The 23,192-nt window shown below is 40.6% G+C and overlaps 1 protein-coding gene and 1 pseudogene across 1 annotated transcript in view; both read left to right on the top strand.

Annotated features, from left to right (window-relative positions):
• Window positions 1-23,192, top strand: part of LOC139368292 (neuregulin 3b) — a 412,189-nt gene that overhangs the window by 39,568 nt on the left and 349,429 nt on the right. The gene's annotated exons all lie outside the window — the stretch shown is intronic.
• On the top strand, window positions 3,166-5,840 carry LOC139367812 (tRNA wybutosine-synthesizing protein 2 homolog pseudogene; annotated as a pseudogene).

Here is a 23,192-nt window from a genome sequence, read left to right on the forward strand (position 1 = left end):
CAACCTCGTCACGAAAATCAGAAAAGCAATCGAAAATTAAATCGTTTACCTTTGATGAGCTTCGGATGTTTTCACTCACAAGACTCCCAGTTTGATAGCAAATGTTCCTTTTTTCTAAAAATATTATTTTTGTAGCCGAAATAACTCCGTTAGTTCTTCACGTTTGGCTGAGAATTCGACCGGAAATTGCGGTCACGACAATGCCGAAAAATATTCCAAATAAGCTCTATAATAACGACAGAAACATGGCAAACGTTGTTTATCATCAACCCTCAAGGTGTTTTTCAAATATCTATTTGATAATATATCAACCGGGACAGATGGCTTCTTAGTAGGAAAGAGAGAAGCAATGGCCGCATTTGTCCTTTACGCACAAAACACTCTGAGAGACTTCAGCTGACCACTGACGCAATGTTGACGTTCAGGCTCATTTTTGCCTCTCTGATTAATGCCCTCCTTGCCTGGTCCGTGAGTTTTGGTGGGCAGCCCTGTCTTGGCAGGTTTGTTGTGGTGCCATATTCTTTCCATTTTTAATAATGGATTTAATGGTGCTCCGTGGGATGTTCAAAGTTTCTGATATTTTTTTATAACCCAACCCTGATCTGTACTTCTCCACAACTTTGTCCCTGACCTGTTTGGAGAGCTCCTTGGTCTTCATTGTACCGCTTGCTTGGTGGTCCCCCTTCCTTAGTGGTGTTGCAGACTCTGGGGCATTTCAGAACAGGTGTATATATACTGAGATCATGTGACAGATCATGTGACAAACAGGTGGACTTTATTCTAAGTAATTATGTGACTTCCGAAGGTAATTGGTTGCATCAGATCTTATTTAGGGGCTTCATAGCAAAGGGAGTGAATACATATGCACGCACCACTTTTTCGTTTTTAACCTTTTAGAATTTTTTGAAACAAGTTATTTTTTTCATTTCACTTCACCAATTTGGACTATTTTGTGTATGTCCATTACATGAAATCCAAATAAAAATAAAATGACAGGTTGTAATGCAACAAAATAGAAAAAATGCGAAGGGGGTGAATACTTTTGCAAGGCACTGTATATAAAGCCATGATAGCATGGAACTCCCTGCCATCTAAACCCCCCCCCCGAATAAAACAGCACATCACAGCACAACGCCTCTAACCTAAATAGCTTGTCGCATTTCCCTCCCGAGCACATCGGGTGTTTGGGTTAAAGTTGAAGATCAGCTGTGCCCTTAGCATTAGAATATCAGGGCCTGCTAAGAGAAATCATTTGTAGATATGATACTCTTCTCAGCTCACTGACTAACTGATGTTGTGAGAATCTCTATGGTTTTTTAAACCCTCTTAAGGATCAGACCCTTTTTTTTCAATTTTTGTCTAAAATGACATACCCAAATCTAACTGTCTGTAGCTCAGGACCTGAAGCAAGGATATGGATATTCTTGATGCCATTTGAAAGGATACACTTTGATGTTTGTGGAAATGTAAAATGAATGTTGGAGAATATAGCACATTAGATATAATAAAGGATAATACAAAGGAAAAACATGCTTTTTAAAATCTTTGAAATGCAAGAGAATGGTCACAATGTACTATTCCAGGTTAGGCACACTTTCGATTTTGGCCACTAGATAGCAGCAGTGTGTGCAAAGGTTTTGACTGATTCAATGAACCATTGCCTTTCTGTTCAAAATGTTGTATCAGAACTGCCCAAATGTGCCTAATTGGTTCATTAATACATTTTCAAGTTCATAACTGTGCACTCTCCTCAAATAATAGCATGGTATTCTTTCACTGTAAATTGGACAGTTCAGTTAAATTAACAATAATTGAAGCTTTCTACCCATATCAGATATGTCTATGTCCTAGGAAATGTCCTTGTTACTTACAACCTCATGCCAATCACATTAGCCTACATTAGCTCAACCGTCTTGTGGGTGGGGGACCGATCCTGTAGAGGTTAAAGAACATTGCTAGAGTGGCATTAGGATATCAGGGTTTACCTCAGTAGAGCAAAGCAGTAATGATGTATGGAATGTCAAGCCTAATTGTACAAAGTGTGTGTTCTTATTTTTTATGTATATAGTGTGGGGGGGAGGGGTCCCAAACAATTGGAATCAGGAGGCGGGATTATTAAGGGAATATCATGTACCTATGGTATATTAAAATGAGAGTTTAGTCACCTTATCCCCTCAATTATCCTGCCTCCTGAATCCAAGTGTTTGACATGGGGGAGGGGACCAGTAACTTTATGATTAAATCTTATCATTGTAGAAGGCACAGTCAATTTTCATTCTTTGGTCATCATACTTTGATCTGGTTTCATCCAAATATCATCACATTTGACGAAAAACATGATTTTGTCTGTTCAGGATTTCTAAGGTTGAGAGCTGACACTTTATGAGACATCATTTTAACAGTTTTAGAAACTTTGGAGTATTTTCTATCCAAATCTACCAATATATGCATATCCTAGCTTCTGGGCCTGAGTAGCAGGCAGTTTACTTTGGGCACACTTTTCATCCGGACATGAAAATAGTGCCCCCTAGCCTTAAGAAGTTTTATAAGGAATTTGAAATGATTTATACTTTCACTTTTGATACTTAAATATATTTTAGCATCTCCCGGTCAACAAGGAGCTTGAGGACAGCAGCGGTGTTGCGGTGGACTTCAGGTGGACTTCAGGTAGGAAGGAAACCTATTCAACATCAGGAGGCTCCAAGCAACCACCAAGGTTTTGACGGAGCGGGTTCCAATTCAAAATTGGATCAAATTAGATCAAACAAGCATCATTGTGGTCCTCAGGAGACATAGAACCATGTTGTATTATTTCACTATTATACTGTGTTTGATCTTGTCTAGCCATCTTGTCTCAAGAGGACCACAATGGAGACTTTATTGTGTGTTATCCTCAATGATTTTATTAATATGCATATACGGCTTTTTCAAGTTGTATGTGTGCTTGTTTTTTAAAATAGTCAAATTAATAAACTAAACTAAAACTAAACTAAACTAAGCTGCCTTCGGAGAACTCAGGCGCAAGGTTTTCCAAAACAGGGATCTCCACCTCCATACCAAAGTCACCGTCTATCAAGCCGTCTGCATCACCACACTTCTTTACAGCTGTGAAGCTTGGGTCACTTACAATCGCCACAACAAGCAGCTCGAGCGATTCCACATAAGATGCCTTCAGCGCATCCTGGGAATCACCTGGTGCAACCGGTGCCCCATGCAGAAATACCTGCTAAAACCAACTGCAAGAGTATGGAGGCCATAGCCACCCAACACCTACTGTGCTGGCTTGGGCATGTCATTAGAATATCTCAGGAGCACTTGGGGCGAAAGATTCTGTTTTGCCAGCTACATCTTGGCCGGCGGTCTGTAGGGGGGCAGATGAAGCGCTACAAGGACCCGCTAAAAACATTGAGGAAGAAGTGCAACATCAAACCCACAGACCTAGAGGATGCTGCTGCCAACCGTTCCACCTGGCGGCAGCTCTGCCAGAGCGGTGTACAGAGGTGGGAGGAGGAGAGGAGCACAAAGAGATAGCAAAAACAGCTCAGGAGACATACAACCATGCCTGCCCCAACCAACGCAGACTGCATATGCCCCACCTGCACTAAAGTTCTTGGATCTTGGATTGGGACTCTACAGTCAGAAATGGAAGTCATCACCGAATACGATGGACTACCATAGCTACTATATAAACAGATATACTTAAGTATCAAAGTAAATGTAATTGCTAAAATATGCTTGCTTGCTAATGGTAGTCCATCGTATTCGATGATGACTTCCATTTCTGAATTAACAGTGAGTTATTTGGTGACTGTAGAGTCCCAATCCAAGATCCACAAATTAAGCAGTGTGTCGTTGCGTTTATCACTTTATCAGAAGTATGTCATCAATGGCATCCGAAGCTTCATCTGATCGTGTGCTTTTTCAAACCGTGTGTTGCAGAATGTGAAATCCCAATGATTTCACTGTGGTTCTGATGCTTTCTTCGATTCCAAGCTGCTTTTAAACACCGAACTGTACTCAACACCGTACTTATAAATGTAGTTTCAACTTTGTACAAAAATATTCACCTGACCGGTAGCTTGGCAGGTAGAGTAGGGAACTATGGATCATTCCGGGAGATGAGGGTATGAGGTTGAATTCGTTGAAAGTAAACTCTTTTTTTTTTTTTTTTTTTAAACCACACTTTCTGCACTGTTGTTTAAATAATATGTTTAATTTAGTATAGTATAAGCTTGTCCTAAGCATCTTAAATAATGCCAAAAAGGAAGCATGATGTAAGATGCGAACCTGGTTTTCAAACCGAATATAAACTACAAAAGTTCCAGAGTTTTGCTGAAAACAGTGGTAAAAAACTCATATTTGATAATCACATGCTGCTATTTATTGTTGACCAGCAGATGTCACTAATGTGCATTATGAACAGATATTTTAGCGCTGAGTAAATAACCTTTTTTCAGCACAATTTGGCGAAAGCACCAAAGCCTTCAGAAAGCCTACCTTTAACATGTGTTAAAAATACAACAGAACAGATTAACTGTAATGACATTTACACTCACAGTGGCCAAAATTAACTATCTGTATGCTGCGGCCTTCCTAAGCCACACCTCCAGTCTTCTGATCTGACCCTTTGGATCATAGCTCAATAATAACCCAACTAAGTGACCCAAGTGGCTGGGTCAAAAATAACCCAACATGTGTTCTGTCCACTATTTATCCAGTGCTGGGTTGGTTTTAATCCAGCATTTTTTAGAGTGTAACATAAATGACTTTCATTTTACAGGAGGTCCACCTGCCTGCAGGAGTGGTCGTTGCCAACTGGGTAGCCCCTTTCTTTCTCCCTCCAAAATATTGTAATTTGCCAGAATAGGTTACATCTACACCAGCCAGAATATAGCATGAGCTTATGGTATGGCAACTTGGTATGAACTTTGAACTCTTATTCACTAAAAAAGCAATTACATCCTAGACGTCGAGTTATCAGCAGCAGCTGTAAACATGTGTGGTCTAGGAAAGGACGGACAATTTCTTCAGATTGACAGGGTACTACAACGTATCCGTTCTACCACACGACGAAAGAAAGGACAAGGGAGAATTCTGCTGGGCAACCCAGCCTTCCATCGTCGACCAATCTATCGAAACGCAGCTCAGATAAAGACACGACACCCTGCTAGTTGGAGAGGACATCTGGGTGACACATGCAGAGAACAATATCAGGTATGAGTTTGATGTGACCAGGTCGCCTCATTCAACTGCAGTGGGGAGACTGTGGTGGATTTATATGCAGGTATTGGCTACTTCACTAACCCATACTTGGTGCATGAGCGGGCCAGCTACTTTCATGCTTGTGAGTGGAACCCTGATGCCGTGGAAGCCCTGCAGAGAAACTTGGAGTTAAATGGAGTGTCACATCGCTGCACCGTTCACCATGGAGACAACCGCTCTCATTGTGTAACCTGGCTGACTGGGAAAATTTGGGCCTCATACCCAGCTCTGCAGATGGCTGGCCTGTTGCCTTTTGACTACTGAGGAAAAGCATGTTGCATATTCACCAGTCTGTTACCTCACCACCACATCATATTACAGACTGTGACACTTCCTCTGTTCCTGTCATGGAGAGAGTGGACATTTCTGGAGGAGACCAAGAAGAGGTGTCTCCTAAGAGGAGTGACAGAGAAGTTTGGGGTGCCTGGACAAAGGACACAGCCATCCACATTGCCTCTCTGCTGCAGGACATCACTGGGGGACCATGGAGGACTGGCGTCCAGCACATTGAGCATGTCAAGTCATATGCACCTCACATTCACCATATAGTACTAGTCTTAGAATGCAGGCCACTCTAAGGAGACAATAGTCAGGGCAGGACTGTATGACTTTGTGTAGTCATACCAGTGGCGGACTGGGACCAAAATTTGTCCCTTTCTAACACACCAGACCCTTATTTCCCATAGAGGCCCCCATTATTAGCAAGATAATGAGAATTTTGCAATAAAAACCCAAGTCAGACAGGCCACGAGGATAAAAATGGACCAGTCCATCTGGCATACACTGCCATTTGTGGTTATTAATAAATTGTTGCACACTAATTTAAATGATTCATAATTTCGTTTTTTTTTTAAGAAAAGAGTGATTTATAGATTTATACAATGTGAAAATTAAACTGTTGTTGACAGGTTGTTGAACTGATTTTACAAATGTTTATGCATGCAACGACTGTGGCTGCTTTGTGTGATGTATTGTTGTCTCTACCTTCTTGCATTTTCTGTGCTCAATAATGTTTGTACCATGTTTTGTGCTGCTACCATGTTGTGCTGCTACCATGTTGTGTTGCTACCATGTTGTTGTCATGTCGTGTTGCTACGATGCTGTGTTGTCATGTGTTGCTGCCGTGCTATGTTGCCTTCATTGTTAATAAGAATTTGTTCTTAACTGACTTGCCTAGTTAAAGGTTAAATAAAAATAAATACATCATTAAAAATCTTCATCCCATAATATTGAAGGCGGTGCAATGTTACGCTATCTTCAGACATATAGCCAGTAGCCACCCAAACTAGGACTATATGAAATATGACAATGATCAATGAAATCACGAGGTACACTACAAAAAAATAATGGGCTAAAAACAACCCAATTTGGGTTATTTGGTAACCCAGCGCTGGTTAAATAGCGGACAGATCACATGTTGAGTTGTTTTTACTCGGCCTGTTGGGTTGTGTGAATAACCCAACAAATTAGGTATTTAGGTATATTTTACTCTCATGCTGGTTGACCGAGAAGATGGGTCTTTTTTAATATATTCCTTGGGTTATTTTTACAGTGAAGTAGTTTTTCAAGCACTCCACAAATTTCTTGTTAATTAACAAACGATGGTTTAGGCAAGTCGGTTAGGCCATCTACTATATGCATGACACAATTGATTTTTGCAACAGTTGTTTACAGACAGAATATTTCCCTTATAATTCACTGTATCACAATTCCAGTGGGTCAGAAGTTTACATGCACTAAGTTGACTGTGCCTTTAAACAACTTGGAAAATCCCAGAAAATTATGTCATGGCTTTCGAAGCTTCTGATAGGCTAATTGACATAATTTGAGTCAATTGGAGGTGTACCTGTGGATATATTTCAAGGCATATCTTCAAACTCAGTCCTTTGCTTGACATCATGGGAAAATCAAAAGAAATCAGCCAAGACCCCAGAAAAAGATTGAAGACCTCTACAAGTATGGTTCATCTTTGGAAGCAAGTGCAAATCAATCCCAGAACAACAGCAAATGACCTTGTGAAGATGCTGGAGGAAACAGGTATAAAAGTATCTCTATTCACAGTAAAACAAGTCCTATATCGACATAACCTGAAAGGCCACTCAGCAAGGAAGAAGCCACTGCTCCAAAACCGCCATAAAAAAAGCCAGACTACGGCTTGCAACTGCACGTGGGGACAAAGATTGTACTTTTTGGAGGAATGTCCTCTGGTCTGATGAAACAAATGTAACTGTTTGGCCATAATGACCATCGTTATGTTTGGAGGAAAAAGGGGGAGGCTTGCAAGCCAGAGAACACCATCCCAACCGTGAAGCACGGGGGTGGCAGCATCATGTTGTGGGGGTGCTTTGCACAGTCACACTCAACCCCTTTCCCCCACAAACTACCATACACTCAGATGCTCAACAGTGATTCCATCCCAGAGCACAACTCAAGAAAGGCCTTGATTTACGAATGCATATACAGTTGCAGCTGTATGAGAAGGTATGCAAAATTTTGCAAAAATGGGCAGAAATTGCGTCCTAAGTGATGGAGATCAGATACACCCCCTTCCCATGAAACACCCACACGCGGTCCCCTGTTGTGACCATATTCCCAAGCATCTCTGTGCAGTCAGACCTTTTATGATTTTAATAATAATAATATGCCCCTTCTCTGAATGTTCGAGTGTGACCCCCTCCCCATGGGTTACTGCAGCTAGTGTTGCCAGCACTGCCACTGCCTGGGTGGGGGCACCCACCAGAATCCCCACCAGCTAGGTACAAGGTTGTCAAGGTTCTCATTAGCAGCTTTGAGAATTTCCTTGTATATTATGCTCTTCCATCAGGGGGATTTGGCTATGTAGGACCAATCCTGCCAGGCAGGCTCAGAATCTTTAGGGGGCAATGCTGCTTTAGTAGGTCTCTGACCACATTCATCTTTCTAATTTGGCTGCGTATAGGCTACTTACAGTAGGCCCATAAAACAGATAAGGACTTCCCCTTAGTGTATGGGTCTCTCAGGTGGGTGTCTAGGGCATAGGGTTGGGGACCATTCCATCATGATAGGACAATAAATAAATAAATAAATAAATAAAACATATTTTAAAATGTTTATCCTATATCTGCACAAAATTGAAAAATCTCTCTTATAACCCCTGCTCACAAACACACATGGGCTCTGGGATTTGCAACCAGTATCCTTTTTCACTCACTTAACTTCACACTTTTCCAAACACAAAAACACACACCCCCACCTTCCATCACAATACATGTGCACACATTTTGTATTTTATTGCTTTTCCATATATATATATATTTTATAACAATCCATACAATGTCGAGTATTGTATGTTCCATTATTCGACTCCTCTATGGGACATTTTAAATATTTAGAATAGCCATGGAGTAGTCTTTGTGTCACTGAACATTTGGTTATCAATATACAGTTAATCGACTACGAGAGCTACACATTTCCCTTTCAATCTATTTTCCTTGCAGATTGGATACAGAACTTTGCGCCGTTCTGCTATTTCCTTCGGGAAGTGATCATTCATGCCTATTTTTTGCGCCATCAAGTCTTGTACCCAGGCTTTCAACCATTATTTTATCTTTAAAGAAAGCACATTTGGCAACGATTGAGCATTCATGAGTCTCCCCTTTCTGTCCGAAACGGTGTACACGTTCGAGTTGGATTTTGTCGACAGCTTGGTGTGGGATCTGAAGCACTGTAAGGAGGAACTCCCTAACTACACCCTCAGGAACATCTCCTTCTTTCTCTTGGATACCAGTAAGTACCAGCGTTTCTCTCATGGATCTAGTCTGTAAGTCAAGTAAGGCTTCTCTCAGAAAGATGTTCTATTTTTTAAGTTCATCGGTTTCAATCTTATTGTTTCAATATTATTTCAATCTTATTGCACACTATTCCACTGATGCCTTGCTGTAGTCTACTTCGCCGATACACATTAAAGCTGCTGTTGTGAAACAACGCATTTAACCATGGAAAGTTGATTGGGAATATGGCCGAATATAAACAGTGTAGTTATTCCCTCCGCAAGGCAATCAAACAAGCGAAATGTAGGTATAGGGACAAAGTGGAGTCGCAATCGACGGCTCAGAAATGAGACGAATGTGGCAGGGTCTACAGGCAATTACGGACGACAAATAGAAAACCAGTCACGCCATGGACACCCAACTTCTTGCTTCCAGACAAACTAAACACCTTCTTTGCCCGCTTTGAGGATAATACAGTACCACCGACGCGGCTAGCTACCAAGTGCTGTGGGCCCCCCCTCTCCTTCTCTGTGGCCGAAATGAGTAAGACATTTAAATGTGCAGGCCCAGACGGCATCCCTAGCCGCGTCTTCAGAGCATGCGCAGACCAACTGGCTGGTGTGTTTACGGACATATTAAATCTCTCCCTATCCCAGTCTGCTGTTCCCATATGCTTCAAGATGGTTACCATTGTTCCTGTACCGAAGAAGGCAAAGATAACTGAACTAAATGACTATCGTCCCGTAGCACTCACTTCTGTCAACATTAAGTGGTTTGAGAGACTAGTCAAGGATCATATCAACTCCACCTTAGCTGCCACTCTAGACCCGGTTCAGTTTGTATACCACCCCAACAGGCCCAACTGCACACTGCCCAATCCCATCTGGACAAGAGGAATATCTATTTAAGATTGCTATTCATTGACTACAGCTCAACATTCAACACCATAGTACCCTCCAAGCTCATCATTAAGCTTGAGGCCCTGGGTCTCAACTTCGCCCTGTGCAATTGGGTCCTGGACTTTCTGACGGGCCGCCCTTAGGTGGCGAAGGCAGGAAACAGCATCTCCACTTCACTGCGTGTGCGTGCTCAGCCTCCTCCTGTACTCCCTGTTCACCCATGACTGTGTGACCATGCACGCCTCCAACTCAATCATCAAGTTTACAGACAACACAATAGTAGTGGGCTTGATTACCAACAATCATGAGACAGCCTACATGGAGGAGGTGAGGGCAATCAGAGTGTGGTGTCAGGAAAACAACCTCTCACTCAACATCAACAAAAAAAAGGAGATGATCGTGGACTTCAGGAAACAGAAGAGGGATCACCCCACCCTTCCCCCTATCCACATCGACGGGACAGTAATGGAGAAGGTGAAACGTTTTAAGTTCCTCGGAATTCACATCACAGACAAACTGTAATGCTCCACCCACACAGACAGTGTGGTGAAGAAGACACAACAGTGCCTCGTCAACCTCAGGAGACTGAAGAAATTTGGCTTGTCACCTAAAATCCTGACAAACCTTTACAGACGCACAATTGAGAGCATCCCGTCCCGATCATCAAGGACAACAACCACCCGAGCCACTGCCTGATCACCCCGCTACCATCCAGAAGGCAAGTACAGTACAGGTGCATCAAAACTGGGACCAAGAGACTGAACAACAGCTTCTATCTCAAGGGCATTACACTGTTAAACAGCAATCACTAACTCAGAGAGGCTGCTGCCTACATTCAGACTCAAATCATTGAACACTTTAATAAATGGCAATTTATTTATGCATTGAAAATGAATGTTAATGTCCTTATTAGTATTTTAGTGACCCAATTAGCATACAAGTAACAATTATGAAGTAGTTACCTGATTGTTTCCTACTAAAAGGCACTGTTACAGATGATTAGTCACCAATACGAATGTGTTGCAACACATTGTCATGAGACTCTGAGCACACCTTTATCCAAACCAAGAGCATGCCATGTGTAGCTCAGTTGGCAGAGCATGGCGCTTGCAATGCCAGGACTGTGGATTCGTATGCCCACGGGGGACCAGTATGAGAAAATGTATGCACTCACCACTAAGTTTCTCTGGATAAGAGTGTCTGCTAAATTACAAAAATGTGAAAATGTAAAACACTGTGAATTCTATATAAAATGTTCCTGCGGAACATCATAGGTGAAACATCGTTCTCTCTTCCATTTGATGTACTTTCACTGAATCATTGATAGGACATCCTGAACAATCACGCTCTCATTCTTATAATACACCTGTCACTGGTAGACACAGAGTGAGTGGATGAGCAGTTTTGATCTGCCTAAGAGTCAGCAAAATGCACCAAAATGGGACCCTATAAACTGCCAACAGAGAGCTGTCTGCTGTCATACCTGACATGCCACTCCCACGCTAGTACAAATCATTATTCCGTTTCAACACAGTTTCTCCCTCACTCACTATCGACCCAAGCATAATGGTCCTCATTCACTATCAGTACAAACACAATGGTCCCTAATTCACTATCAGCACAAATACAATGGTACTCATTCACAATCAGCAGAAACACCATGGTTCAATATGCCATAAACTTGGAATTAAGGTCTCTCCAGATTATTATACGTAATAAGTTTTTTGGGGTTCTAGTATCATTTGAAATCACATTTTTATGTAAGTATACAACTAAAATAATGTGTCGGTTAGGTACCTGTAGAATGCAGATTCATTTTAGATGAGATATGAGTGGGATTCCAAAATAAATTAAAGATGACCTCCTGCCAAAATGTTATTTTGATGATGTTCAATCCAATTGATCCCAAATTTAAAAAATGTACACAGCAAGATCTCCAATTTTAATTATTTCTATATTTTTTACACTTAGAGCGTTAGATCAATTCAGGAGGTGGGTTCAGGAGTTGGGATCATTAAGGGTATAGGGTGACATCACCCTAGTAACCAACATCAGAAAAGGCGTGGTTTATTTTTCTAGATAGCTACTCTACTGGCGCCAACATTTGACTGTGGGGTGTCAGCAACTACACTGAACAAAAATATAAACACAACATACAATAACCTCAATGATTTTACTGATTACAGTTCATATAAGGACATCATACATTTGAAACAATTTAATCTATGGATTTCACATGACTAGGGGCACAGCCATGGGTGGGCCTGTGAGGCCAGGCCCAGCCAATCAGAATTTGTTTTTCTCCACAAAGGGCTTTATTACAGAAGGAAATACTCCTCAGTTTCATCAGCTGTCTGGGTGGTTGGTCTCAGATGATCCCACAGGTAAAGACGCCGGATGTGGAGATCCTGGGCTGGCTTGGTTACGTGTGGTCTGCGTTTGTGAGGACGAATGGATGTACTGCCAAATTCTCTAAAACGATGATGGAGGTTGCTTATGGTAGAAAAATACATTTAATTATCTGGCAACAGTTCTGGTGGGCATTCCTGCAATTAGTATGCCAATTGCACTGTCCCTCAAAACATGAGACATCTGTGGCATTGTGTTGTGTGACAAAATTGCATATTTTAGAGTGACCTTTTATTGTCCCCAGTACAAGGTGCACCTGTGTAATGACCATGCTGTTTAATAAGCTTCTTGATATGCCACACCTGACAGGTGAATGGATTCTCTTGGCAAATAAGAACTACTCCCTAACAAGGATGTAAACAAATTTGTTCACAAAACTTTTTGTGTGTATGGAATATTTCTGGGATCTTTTATTTCAGCTAATGAAACATGGGACCAACACTTTACATATTTTGTTCTGTAGTATAATTAAAGGTTTACACTATTAATCTGGAAAATATACTTATATGTCTTCCCTTTCATCTGTGTCTGGTGTTATCTAGTTATTGGCTAGCTAGGGCTTGTCAGCATGATACAAAAGGTGGAGAATGGTCATTCAAAACTGACGCTGCTGTGAACTGCATCACAAAGACATGTCAAATGGGAGATCTATATAATGTTTTACAACGTCATAGTTTCTATTTCAATTTTTTCTTTGAGGTGTTTTGTGTAACACCAAATTAGCTTGAGGTGACGCTGCCTAACGCTGCTCACTGCATCCAAGTTTCTTGACATACAGTGGCAAGAAAAAGTATGTGAACCCTTTGACAATACTTGGATTTCTGCATAAATTAGTCATAACATTTGATCTGATCTTCATCTTAGTCACAACAATAGACGAACACAGTGTGCTTAATCTAATAGCACACAAAATATTGTATTTTTCTTGTCTTTAATTGAATAGATTATTTAAACATTCAGTGTAAGTTGTAAAAAGTATGTGAACCCCTAGGCTAATGACTTTTCCAAAAACGAATTGGAGTCAGCTAACCTGGAGTCCAATCGATGAGACGAGATTGGAGATGTTGGTTAGAGCTGCCGTGCCCTATAAAAAACACTCACAAAATTGATGTTTGCTGTTCACAAGAAATGTTGCCTGATGTGAACTGTGCCTCGAACAAAAGAGATTTCAGAAGACCTAAGATTAAGCATTGTTGACTTGCATAAAGCTGGAAAGGGTTACAAAAGTATCTCTAAAAGGCTTGATGTTCATCAGTCCACGGAAAAACAAATTGTCTATAAATGGAGAAAGTTCAGCACTGCTGCTGCTCTCCCTAGAAGTGGTCGTCCTGCAAAGATGTCTGCAAGAGCACAGAGCAGAATGCTCAATGAGGTTAAGAAGAATCCTAGAGTGTCAGCTCAAGACTTAAAGAAATATCGGGAACAAGCTAACATCTCTGTTGACGAGTCTAAACAAGAACTAAACAAGAATGGTGTTCATGGGGAGGACAACAAGGAAGAAGCCACTGCTGTCCAAAAAATACATTCCTGTTTGCTGTTCCACAGTGCTTCTGGCAAAATATTTTGTTGACAGATTAAACTAAGATTGAGTTGTTTGGAAGGAACACACAACACTATGTGTGGACAAAAAAAGGCACAGCACACCAACATCAAAACCTCATCCCAACTGTAAGTTTGTCCATCATGGTTTTGTCCTGCTTTGCTGCTCCAGGGCCTGGAAAGCTTGTTATCATTGATGAAAAAAATAATTCCCAAGTTTATCAAGACATTTTGCAGGAGAATGTAAGGCTATCTGTCAGCCAACGAAGCCTGGTTGTGTTTATTGCTGCCAAAAGAGGGTCAACCAGTTATTAAATCCAAGGGTTCACATATTTTTTTCCATCCTACACTGTGAATGTTTACATAGTGTGTTCAATAAAGACATAAAAACGTATAATTGTTTGTGTTATTAGTTTATACAGACTGTGTTTGTCTATTGTTGTGACTTAGATGAAGATCAGATGAATGTTTATGACCAATTTATGCAGAAATCCAGGTAATTTCAAAGGGTTCACATACTTTTTCTTGCCACTGTAGGTGTTTCAAAGAGCTGGCAGTCAAGCTGAGCTCATGAACATAAGCTCCCTGCCCAATCAGCCTGTCTTTTCTAACTTCCTGGTAGTTATCCATGAGATGAACACCCATAATTTTGTTTTCATTTCGATCCCCCAAACAATATTATGTGTGATAGTTGAATCACTCAAAAAGCTATTTAACATGGGAATCAAAATGACTGTTCGGGACATTTAACACTATCATACATGCAGTTGAAGTCGGAAGTTTACATACACCTTAGCCAAATACATTTCAACTCAGTTTTTCCCAATTCCTGAAATGTAATCCTAGTAAAAATTCCCTGTTTTAGGTCTGTTAGGATCACCAAATCATTTTAAGAATGTGAAATGTCAGAATAACAGTAGAGAGAAGGATTTATTTAAGCTTTTATTTCTTTCATCACATTCCCAGTGGGTCAGAAGTTTACATGCACTCAATTAGTATTTGGTAGCATTGCCTTTAAATTGTTTAACTTGGGTCAAACGTTTCGGGTAGCCTTCCACAAGCTTCCCACAATACGTTGGGTGAATTTTGGCCCATTCCTCCTGGCAGAGCTGTAACTGTGTCAGGTTTGTGGGCCTCCTTGCTCATACACTTTTTTTCAGTTCTGCCCACACATTTTCTATAGGATAGAGGTCAGGGCTTTGTGATGGCCACTCCATTACTTGACTTTGTTGTCCTTCAGCCATTTTGCCACATCTTTGAAAGTATGCTTGGGGTCATTGTCCATTTGGAAGACCCATTTCCGACCAAGCTTTAACTTCCTGACTGATGTCATGTTGCTTCAATATATCCACATACATTTCCCCCTTCATGATGCCATCTAGTTTGTGAAGAGCACCAGTCCCTCCTGCAGCAAACACCCCCACAACATGATGCTGCCACACCCGTGCTTCACGGTTGGGATGGTGTTCTTCGGCTTGCTAGCCTACCCCTTTTTCCTCCAAACATAACGATGGTCATTATGGCCAAACAGTTCTATATTTGTTTCATCAGACCAGAGGACACTTCTCCAAAAAGTATAATCCTTGTCTTCATGTGTAGTTCCAAACCGTAGTCTGGCTTTTTTTTATGGCGGTTTTGGAGCAGTGGCTTCTTCCTTGCTGAGCGGCCTTTCAGGTTATGTCAATATAGGTCTCGTTTTACTGTGCATATAGATACTTTTGTACCTGTTTCCTACAGTATCTTCACAAGGTCCTTTGCTGTTGTTCTGTGATTGATTTGCACTTTTCTTACCAAAGTACCTTAATCTCTAGGAGACAGAACGCGGTCTCCTTCCTGAGCGGTATGATGACTGGGTGGTCCCATGGTGTTTATACTTGCGTTCCTTCACGCTGTACAGATGAACTTGATAACTTCAGGTGTTTGGAAATTGCACCCATGGATGAACCAGACTTTTGGGAGTCTACAATTTTTCTCTGAGGTCTTGCCAGATTTCTTTTGATTTTCCCATGATGTCAAGCAAAGAGGCACTGAGTTTGAAGGTAGGCCTTGAAATACATCCGCAAGTGCACCTCCAATTGACTCAAATGATGTCACTTAGCCTATAAGAAGCTTCTAAATCCATAATTTTCTGGATTTTCCCAAGCTGTTTAAAGGCACAGTCAACGTAGTGTATGTAAACTTCTGACCCACTGGAAATGTGATAGTGAAATAATCTGTCTGTAAACAATTGTTGTAAAAATTACTTGTGTCATGCACAAAGTAGATGTCCTAACCGACTTGCCAAAACTATAGTTTGTTAACAAGAAATTTGTGGAGTGGTTGAAAAACGTGTTTTAATGACTCCAACCAAAGTGTATGTAAACTTCCGACTTCAGCTGTAAATATAAATACATGGATGAGTTAATGCCGTGCGGCATTGGCAAGATGCAGTAGATGGTATAGACTACTGTATATACATATGAGATGAGAAATGTAGGGTATGTAAACATTATATGAAGTGTCATTATTCAGAGTGACTAGTGATACATTTATTACAGACAATTTTTTATTTTTTAAAAATATTTCTTTAAGCAGGTAAGCTTGTTGAGAACAAGTTCTCATTTACATCTGTGACCTGGCCAAGAGAAAGCAAAGCAGTGCGACACAAACAACAACACAGAGTTACACATGGAATAAACAAGCATAGACTCAATATCACAATAGAAAAAAAGAAAGTCTATATTCAGTTTGTGCAAATGGCGTGAGGAGGTAAGGCAATAACTAGGCCATAGTAGCAAAGTAAATCCAATTTAGCAAATTAACACTAGAGTGATATATGAGCAGATGGTGATGTGCAAGTAGAAATACTGGTGTGCAAAAGAGCAGAAAATTAAATAATAACAATATGGGGATGAGTTAGGTAGTTGGATGGGCTATTTATAGAGGGGCTATGTACAGCTGCAGTGATCGGTTGGCTGCTCAAATAGCTGATGTTTAAAGTTAGTGAGGGGAAAATAAGTCTCCAGCTTCAGCGATTTTTGCAATTCGTTCCAGTCATTTATTAGTGGGTAGAGATTTGAGGCAGTATGTTGGCAGCAACCACTCAATGACTTTTAGTCATTTTCTATTAAGGTATCTTTACTTTTACTAAAGTATGACAATTTTAGTAATTTTTCCACCACTGGATGTGGCTGGGGGTTATAGCATTTCTTTCATATGACTCAATATTTCTGTTTTTGTTTACCTGGAATTTTCCCTTATTGTAGGCTACTACTTTTACCACTTTTAGTCTTAATCTTTACTACACTACTCACTGTTTAGCACATGACCTCACATGTGAATCCTTAAAGAGATGGGTGGGGCTGGCTAAAGAGGGTGTGAACAATGCTGAATGGGTGTAGAATAAGAATTTATTCTTAACTGACATGCCTAGTTAAATAAAGGTTTACATTTTTTTTTAAAGGTACCAAAACATTCAAAGGCCGTTTTCTCAAAAGTGAGTTTTTACAAGTTTATCAACTTTCAAAGCATAATTACTTTCCCATTGTTCCTCAAAAATGCAGTGTACGATATATGAATTTGGTATATCGAAGAATCTGAGTCTCTACTTCTATCCAATGTTAAAAACACAATTCCAAATTTTGCTACATAAGACCGATTTGAGCCGGTTGGTCACAAATTACTATACATTTCTCAGTGTGCAGACCTCAACAATCAACCTGATACTCCAAATAAACAATTTTGGATAAGCCTAAATCAATTCTGGACACGGTTGACCAGACCCCTCCCTCCCGGCACTCATCCTTCTGGCATTTCTTCGTGTTCTTCTTCAGATACTGTTTCAGTTCGTGCTCCCAATGGCACATGTTCAATGTGGATGGCCCTTAATAATGTCTCTCACCTGCGCCGCCACTGTCCTTTACAGTCCATTATGTCTTGTCCATTTTACAACCAGTACACCAGCAAATTTGGATGTGATCTCTCTCCATACGGACTGATTCAGAGGGGTTGGGTTAAATATGGAAGACACATTTCAGTTGAAGGCATTCAGCTGTACAACTGACTAGGTATCCCCCTTTCTGTTTCCCTTACCCATGTCGCACTCCTAAGAGAAAAGGGCATGAGAGAAAAGGCAGTTGATAGCTTTAGCTGGATGCTGTGTACAGGTTGCTGGCTCGGACTCAGGTCTCGCGGTAGATTTGTCGCCATTGCGTCAGCTGGTTTGGGGGGGTTGAGATTCACACTGTTCATGGTTAAATTATCTCTTCCATGCATGTAGATACTTATTTTAATTATTTGTGTTTTCATATTCCATTTAAATCTCACCCAATGTCTTTCTAGTGAGGGTGATCAGGCCTCACCAGGAAGTCAGAACAGAGGTCAGATGTCAGTCAGCCCTATTAAGTGAGTGTTTGTTTTCCTGTACCTCAGACATTATTTAAAGATATTTCAAACATTTCAAACAGTTTGTGTATCAGGTTTACATTGGGGTTTTCAGTACATTTCTTCTAACCAAGAGAATTTACATGTGTGTACCCACAACTCTGACAATAGAAACTTCAGAAAATGTCATTTGTGTACAGCATTCTAAAACCAAAATAAAAAGACCCACACAATAAATCAAACAGAGTATTAACCACTAACAAATATTCATTAACAGGTGGGTTGTGTGTAGGTGCAGGTGTGTATATAGTAAACATCGTAGGGTAAAAACCAAAATAAATGTCCAGGCCTTACTTAATTTAGGAGTCCGTTAGCAGCTGGATGCGGGTACCTCTAACTGCTCACCCAACGCTCTCGCCTTAGGAAGTTTTTTAAAGGGAGAGATACAGAATCATTGATAAACATGTAAAACCACGCTATCACTTGGTAGCGGACATTCCATCAGTTGTATAAAGAATTATACTTCGGACAGATCAGATGATACAGTGTCCCGACAAGCTGAATAGGCACCTTCCAAAGTAAACAATCCCAGAGCCTCTCTCTTGTAATCATTATCATTTTGACCTGTTGCATTGACATACAATTCTGTACAAACTGTCCCTGGGACATAAACTAGTCAAAATATAAAACCTGTTGTTAAACAAATCTGCTAGGACCTCTAAAACATTTAATTGGATCTACTTCATTCTGGACACAGTTCCATATGCTGGAACTTACTTAAATCCCTGGTGCTACCCAAACTATAGAATTGAGTAATAAATTGTCAAAACATGTCTTATACAATTATTCATGCCTCTGTTCCAAATTTCCTCACTATGTCTCTTACAGCCTGTTTGAGTTCAGTGTGTACTGGCAGCTATCTATTGTTCCACAGGAAGCTTATCTCTAACCCAAACAACAGATTACTTAAACATGAGAGCGGTGGAACAGGCCTTGAAGAGTGAGTGGCCTCATTTAATATCAGTCCCAATGCTCAATCCCACTGTCTGACTTCTTCAAATTACTATCTGAAAGTCAATTACCATTCACTTTGTTACTTTCAATAGTTTCCATATCTGTTTCCATCAACTGGGACTCCATTCTTCCCAATAGGAAGACTCAATTCTCAATTTACTACTACTAATACACATGGATCACTCTCAAACAACATTCTGCTTTTCCCTCTATTGCAAAGTTTAAAACAAAACAAAACAAACATGAAAACTTTCTCTGTGTTGGAAGGCGTTGTTTTCATTTTAACTTCTTGACGCTACCCATCCCATTAGCGGGATCATTTTCATCAGCAACCGCTGAATAGCATAGTACCACAGTCAAATAATATTACTAAAAAAATGTCATATTCATGAAATCACAAGTGCGATATTGCAAAACACAGCTTAGGCGTTTGTAATCCACCTGTCGTCTCAGATTTTGAAATTATGCTTTACAGCGAAAGCAATCCAAGCGTTTGTGTAAGTTTATCGATAGCATAGCATAACATTATGTACACTAAGCATTAAGTAGCTAGGTCACGAAAATCAGAATAGCAATCAAATTAATCGTTTACCTTGATGATCTTTGGATGTTTTCACTCACGAGACTCCCAGTTACACAACAAATGTTCCTTTTGTTCCGTAAAGATTATTTTTATACCCAAAATACCTCCGTTTGTTTGTCACGTTATGTTCAGAAACCCACAGGAAAGAGCGGTCAAGACAACGCAGACGTATATTCCAAATAATATCCATAATGTCCACAGAAACATGTCAAACGTTTTTTATAATCAATCCTAAGGTTGTTTTTAAAATATATATTCGATAATACACTGCTCAAAAAAATAAAGGGAACACTAAAATAACACATCCTACATCTGAATGAATGAAACATTCTTATTAAATACTTTTTTCTTTACATAGCTGAATGTGCTGACAACAAATCACACAAAAGATATCAATGGAAATCGAATTTGTCAACCCATGGAGGTCTGGATTTGGAGTCAAACTCAAAATTAAAGTGGAAAACCACACTACAGGCTGATCCAACTTTTATGTAATATCCTTAAAACAAGTCAAAACGAGGCTCAGTAGTGTGTGTGGCCTCCACGTGCCTGGATGACCTCCCTACAACGCCTGGGCATGCTCCTGATGAGGTGGCGGATGGTCTCCTGAGGGATCTCCTCCCAGACCTGGACTGGTGCAATGTGGCGTTGGTGGATGGAGCGAGACATGATGTCCCAGATGATGTCCCAGTGCTCAATTGGATTCAGGTCTGGGGAACGGGCGGGCCAGTCCATAGCAGCAATGCCTTCCTCTTGCAGGAACTGCTGACACACTCTAGCCACATGAGGTCTAGCATTGTCTTGCATTAGGAGGAACCCAGGGCCAACCGCACGAGCATATGGTCTCACAAGGGGTCTGAGGATCTCATCTCGGTAACTAATGGCAGTCAGGCTACCTCTGGCGAGCACATGGAGGGCTGTACGGCCCCCCAAAGAAATGCCACCCCACACCATGACTGACCCACCGCCAAACCGGTCATGCTGGAGGATGTTGCAGGCAGCAGAATGTTCTCCACGGCGTATCCAGACTCTGTCACGTCTGTCACATGTGCTCAGTGTGAACCTGCTTTCATCTGTGAAGAGCACAGGGCGCCAGTGGCGAATTTGCCAATCTTGGTGTTCTCTGGCAAATGCCAAACGTCCTGCACGGTGTTGGTCTGTAAGCACAACCCTCACCTGTGGACGTCGGGCCCTCATACCACCCTCATGGAGTCTGTTTCTGACCATTTGAGCAGACACATGCACATTTGTGGCCTGCTGGAGGTCATTTTGCAGGGCTCTGGCAGTGCTCATCCTGCTCCTCCTTGCACAAAGGCGGAGGTAGCGGTCCTGCTGCTAGGTTGTTGCCCTCCTACGGCCTCCTCCACGTCTCCTGATGTACTGGCCTGTATCCTGGTAGTGCCTCCCTTTATTGTCAATCAGTGTTTCTTCCTAAGTGGACAGTTTGATTTCACAGAAGTGTGGTTGACTTGGAGTTACATTGTGTTGTTTAAGTGTTCCCTTTATTTTTTTGAGCAGTGTATATCAACCGGGTGCGTAGGTTTTTCAGTAACACCGGGAGAAACAATGGCCGCTTTACTCTGTAGCGCAAAACTCACTCTGAGAGCCCCCACCTATCCACTTAAGCAATGTGATCTTTCACTCTCATTTTTCAAAATAAAAGCCTGAAACTATGATTAAAAAAGCCTGTTGACACCTTAGGGAAGCCATAGAAAAAGGAATCTGGTTGATATCCCTTTAAATGGAGGATAGGCATGCATAGGAACAGAGGGGTTTCAAAATAAGAGGCACTTCCTGATCAGGTTTTCGCTTGAAATATCAGTGCTGTTATAGTCACAGACAATATTTTTACAGTTTTGGAAACTTCAGAGTGTTTTCTATCCTAATCTGACAATTCTATGCATATTCTAGTTTCTGGGGCTGAGAAATAGGCCGTTTCAAATGAGTAGTTTTTTTTTGCCAAAAACTAAAATACTGCCCCCTACACGCAAAAGGTTAATCTACCCTACTCTTAATATTTTATTTCACATTTCTGTTGGTTATTCACTTTCTGCTTCAGACTTGTCATTGGAATGTTCTATCCATAAGGTTTCAAGCATCTGAAACAAAATATACTGTGAGGCAGTCTCAGACTCCCAGTCCTCCTGGGGGAGTGGTTCAATTTGCTTGCTTACTCATTGGTTTAATATCTCATCGTTCTTATGGCTGCAGGGGCAGTATTGAGTAGCTTGGATGAAAAGGTGCCCAGAGTAAACGGCCAGCGCCTCAGTCTCAGTTGCTAATATATGCATATTATTATTAGTATTGGATAGAAAACTCTAAAGTTTCCAAAATGGTCAAAATATTGTTTGTGAGTATAACAAAACTGATATTGCAGGCGAAAACCTGAGGAAAATCAAACCAGGAAGTGGCTTTTATTTTGAAAACTCCATGTTCCATAGCCTGCCTTTGCTCCATTTAAAGGGATATCAACCAGATTCCTTTTTTCTATCGCTCCCTCAAGGTGTCAACAGTCATCAGACATAGTTTCAGGCTTTTATTTATTTTATTTATTTCATTGCCTTTCCCTCTACTGAAAAATACAGTTGCGGTTGATATATTATCGGTTGTATATTTTACAACCAACCCGAGGATTGATTATAAAAAATGTTTGACATGTTTCTGTGGACATTACGGAAACTATTTGGAATTTGTATGCGTTGTCGTGAACGCTCTTTCCTGTGGATTTCTGAACATAACACGCCAAACAAACAGAAGTATTTTGGATATAAAAATAATCTTTATGGAACAAAAGGAACATTTATTGTGTAACTGGGAGTCTCGTGAGTGAAAACATCCGAAGATCATCAAAGGTAAACGATTAATTTGATTGCTTTTCTGATTTTCGTGACCAAGCTACTTGATGCTAAGTGTACATAATGTTTTGTCGAGCGATCGATAAACTTACACAAATGCTTGGATTGCTTATGCATATTTAAAAAATCTGACATGACAGGTGGATTAACAAAAGGCTAAGCTGTGTTTTCCTATATTGCACTTGTGATTTCATGAATATAATTTTTTTTTGTAATTTTGTTTGAATGTGGTGCTATGCAATTCAGCGGTTGTTGGTGACAGTTATCCCGTTAACGGGATTGCAGCCATAACAAGTTAACAGAAAAGCATGTTCAACATTCATTGGTTCTATTTATAGTTATATTGGTTAGGGGTAAGTCAAGTCCTGTACAATGCTTTATTAACCTTATCATACCTCCAATGATCCATAAAGGGACCACTCTGAACTCAGAATACTTTTTCACCACTGGGTGTGGGTGTGCAAGTTGTATATTATTATATTACTTCCTATTGTTAATTGATAAAATCTCAACTAACCCA

The sequence above is a fragment of the Oncorhynchus clarkii genome, chromosome 16, assembly GCF_045791955.1.
Source record: "Oncorhynchus clarkii lewisi isolate Uvic-CL-2024 chromosome 16, UVic_Ocla_1.0, whole genome shotgun sequence".
NCBI classification, from domain to species: Eukaryota; Metazoa; Chordata; class Actinopteri; order Salmoniformes; family Salmonidae; genus Oncorhynchus; species Oncorhynchus clarkii.